Source organism: Chrysochloris asiatica, unplaced genomic scaffold (genome assembly GCF_000296735.1).
Source record: "Chrysochloris asiatica unplaced genomic scaffold, ChrAsi1.0 scaffold00315, whole genome shotgun sequence".
Lineage (NCBI taxonomy): Eukaryota > Metazoa > Chordata > Mammalia > Afrosoricida > Chrysochloridae > Chrysochloris > Chrysochloris asiatica.
In genome coordinates this window covers 1,671,916-1,676,293 of record NW_006408833.1, presented here as the reverse complement: position 1 = coordinate 1,676,293, position 4,378 = coordinate 1,671,916, and the positions used below count along the sequence as shown (strand labels likewise).

The window sequence follows — 4,378 nt, the reverse complement described above, 5'->3', positions numbered from 1 at the left end:
ATATGTGCATTCTTAGCAAAATTATGTCTTTGGGAAGCTGGCTTATATCTTCACTTGGTTGAAACTGGTTTTCAAGAAATGAAAATAGCACTTTGCCCTCTAGCTGAAGCAGCTGCAGCCCAACTTTGAGCTAGTCGAGCAGCCTCAACTGGAAGCATGGTGGCCCCCCTCAAAAGACCAACAGATCACTCTCTCCCACTGCCTTACCATGGCTACCTATGGGCAGAGCTGTGCCGCCATCATATGCTGACCTTGGCAAAGCTTCAAGAGATACCTTTAGCAAAGGATTTGGTTTTGGGTTGGTGAAACTGGATGTGAAAACAGTCATGCAGTGGAGTGGAATTCTCCACATCTGGTTCATCTAATACTGGTAAAGTTACTGGGACCTTGAAGGCCAAATATAAATGGAGTGAGTATGGTCTGACTTTCACAGAAAAATGAAACACTGATGACACTCTGAAAACAGAAATTGCAATTGAAGACCAGATATATCAAGGTTTAAAATGAATAGTTGATACCACCTTCTCACCTAACACGGGAAAGAAAAGTGGTAAAATCAAGTCTTCTTACAAGAGGGAGTGCATAAGTCTTGACTGTGATGTTGACTTTGATTTTTCTGGACCTGCAATCTACGGTTATGAGAGCTGGCTTGCTGGTTACCAGATGACCTTTGACAGTTTCAAATAAAAACTGACAAGGAATAACTTTGCAGTGAGCTACAGGACTGGGGACTTCTATTTACACACTAATATCATTGATGGGACAGAATTTGGAGGATCAATTTATCAGAAAGTATGTGACGATCTTAACACTTCAGTAAACCTTGCTTGGACAACAGGTACCAACTACACTAGTTTTGGCATTGCTGCTAAATATCAGTTGGATTCCACCACTTCCATTTCTGCAAAAGTCAGCAACTCTAGTTTAATTAGAATGGTCTACACTCAGATTCGGAGGCCTGGCGTGACGCATACACTGTCTGCTCTGGTATATGGGAAGAACATTAATGCTGGAGGCAACAAACTTGGACTTGCTCTGGGATTGGAGGTTTAATCCAGCTGAAGAAACCTCTGGGAATGGATATCAGAAGATTTAACCTTAGTGTATTTCCTTGTGATCAGCAGGCTGTTCAGCCCTCAAGAAGGTGATCAAAACAAAGGATGATCTAAACAAGAACTGTATTTTAAATATTTAGACAGGTACTTTTTAGCTTGCTTCTAGTTCAATTGGTTCTCTATCTAGTTGCCAATGCTGCAGCCATTCAGTTACCTTTACATTATTTAAATGTAAAACTGTTAAATGCACCAATAATGAAATAGAGCATTATCAAAACTCTGAACAAAAAAGTAATGAAAATAATAGCCTGAATTATATTCCAGAAATTGTGGAGATGTCTTTCAAATTTGAGAAAAAGGTTCTCTGCTGCTACACTTTATGAGAATGAACTAATATTGTCCACTGTGGCACTGTGGATCAGCACTGAACTGCAAACTACAAGGTCGGCAGTTCATCTCCACCAGCTGCTCCTCAGAAACCCTATTTAGGGTTGCTTCATGAATCAGAACCAACTCGATGGCATTTAACAACAACAACAGCCTTTTCAATGAATGGTCATGGTGTGAAAGAAGAACTACAAAGCAGATATTGAATTGCTGTGTCGTGGTTCTGAAAATGATGCATGAAGTTATTGAAATACTAGAATTCTACAAATATATTGGGGCTCTAAATATAAATGTCATGGTGTCTGAAAATGTGTACATTTCTAAACAGCTGTTTTCCGTTATGAAATTTAAATTATGAAAGATAAACTAATCACAAAGGAGTCAAGTAAAAAAGAAAAAAAAATTGGATTTCTGGCCATTAACTTGTCTTTACTTAGCTTCCTTCATTCTTCTGTGTTATCTGCCCAACCCCTGTAGGCGTTTGCAGCCCCTGGTTCAAGGACTCTTACAAACTTCTCACCATCATTGCCCTCTCTGCAGTTCCTGTCTTCTTTTCTGAGATAACCCATAAACATACTTGGATTCTTGTTTTCTTTTATTCCCAAGGAAACCTTCAATGAGGTTACTATAATTTTCAAGTCTGAAGATTTACTTTGTGTAAAACAAGTGCCTGTTCTGGTCTCTACTAGTCTCAGATGATTTCTGAGGACCTCCAAGACTTAATCTCTGCAGAGCAGACAATGAGTTTTTTCATAACCACTTCTTCAGAGCCTCTGTATTTTATATAATTTCTAAATCTTACAATAGGGTAGGAATTAGGAAAAATCTCCATTTTACAGATGAAGAAACTAAGTGACTTGACCATGACTTTTCCCCATATCTATTCTGGAACTTGAATTTGAACATAGTTTCCTTGAATGCCAAAATTCCTACTGTATCCACAGATTATAAGTTATTTCCATGGTCTCTAGTACACTGATGAGCCTACTGGGGGAAAACAAATCTAAGTGTTCCCTTTGGTTTTGGTTTTGGTTTTTACATGTGACAGGCAATTTTACCTGTCTTTTTTTTTTTTTTTTTTTTTTTTTACTCCTAGTAGCCTACAAGTAATTAAAGTTACTAAAATTGGCTGTTCATAAATTAAAATAGACACTTTATTAATGCTTACCGAACACTGGATCTGTATTCTACCACCTAAAGATTCATTGACATTTCATTGTAAAAACTTTATCATGCATGTGCATGTAGATAATTGGAATTCCTACAGTTAAGAGGGAAGGCCACTTTGTCAATGATACCTTGAATTGGCTATGGTTTCCCATTGCTGCCCTTCTTACTTATACATTACTCTTTCATGATTATCAATTTAGTTTCTTAGTGGTTGGTTGTTGAACTCCACAGTGTGTAGTGATGTAATTTGCATCAACAGCAGGCTTTGGTTTAATTTTTCAGTAATTAGACTTCAAGTTACATAGGTCACACTCCTGGTGTGGCACTGTAAGATCAGCACTCGAGTATGAACCACAAGGTCAGCTGTTCAAACCCACCAGCTCCTCCTCAGAAACCTTATACAGGGTAGCTGTGAGTCAGAACTGACTCAATGGCACTTAACAACAACAATATTTATATTTACCCATAATCCACTGGAATTTATCTTGTAAGATGATGTTTCCTTGTCTTTTTTTTTGGCTTTGGAATTTAGAACAGGTGGAGAAGGTAGGCTGCAGAGCCCTCCCTGAGTCAGACATCAGTTTGGTGCATTTAACATCATATCGGGGAGTGAGGCTACTGTTTCAACAAAGAGGAATTTGGGGAAACTCAAGTATTGCAAGAGGTTACTTTCAAATAACAAGCTTGCATTAAACTTTTCCTATGCTTCAGGCAGGGTGCTGGCAGCACAAATTGCTGTAAGAATCACAACCATTAACAGGCTCACAAGCTAGTTATTCTTTATGGCTCTGTGCTTATTGTATTTCTTTATGGAATGATCTGAAGTTAGTGTATGCCAAGTTTTCCAGTTGCCTTTATTTGAGAAGCAAGATATTTGGTGGAAAGAATATTATTTTTGGAGTCAGACCTAAACAACAACAACAAAAAACCCAATGCTGTCGAGTTGATTCCAACTCATAGAGACCCCATATGACAGAGTAGAACTGCCACATACAACACATACAGCAGAGTAGAACTGCTTTATAGAAGCAGACTGTCATGTCTTTCTCCAATGAAATGGCTGATGGGTTTGAACTATGGACCATCTGGTTAGCATCTAGGTGCTTTGACCATTGCGCCAACAGGGCCGCTAGAGTCAGATCTTGTTAAGTGCCTCAAGTCGGTACATAGCGACCCTGTACAGGGTTTCTGAGGAACAGCTAGTGGGTTTGAACTGCCAACCTTTTTGTCCAGTGCTTATCCTACAATGCCAGACCAGTACTCTGAGTCAGACTTGTTGTTGTTAAGTACTGAGTCAGTTCCAGCCCATAACGACCTGTATAGGGTTTCCAAGGAGCCGTTGGTGAGCTTGAATCAACAACCTTGCTGTTCAAACCGACTTTGCATTCCAGCGCATTAATCCACAATGCCACACCAGGAGTGGGGTTCATATCCAGGTTCTGCTGTATTACTAGCTGTGTGATTTGAGGTAAGATATTTAGATTTTTCTTGTGAGAGGTGGTAATGATACAATGCCCATTTGACAGGCTGAGAAGTAGAAATGGGATGTGTTTGAAATTGCGTCACCAGTATTCCTCTAAAATGTCAGCTCCATGAGGGCAGAGAGTTTTGTCTCATTTACTGTGATATCCCCACACCTAGATTAGCGTAGTGGTTCGAAACTGCCAGCAGTTCTGTGGGAGAAAGATGAGGCTTTCTGCTCCCAAAAAGATTTACAGCTTTGGAAACCCTATACAGGGTGGCTATGAGTCAGAACTGACTCCATG

The 4,378-nt window shown here is 39.5% G+C and overlaps 1 pseudogene; it reads left to right on the top strand.

The window, feature by feature from the left end:
* Positions 1-208: 208 nt before the first annotated feature.
* On the top strand, positions 209-1,164 carry LOC102822805 (annotated as a pseudogene).
* The last annotated feature ends 3,214 nt before the right edge of the window (positions 1,165-4,378 follow it).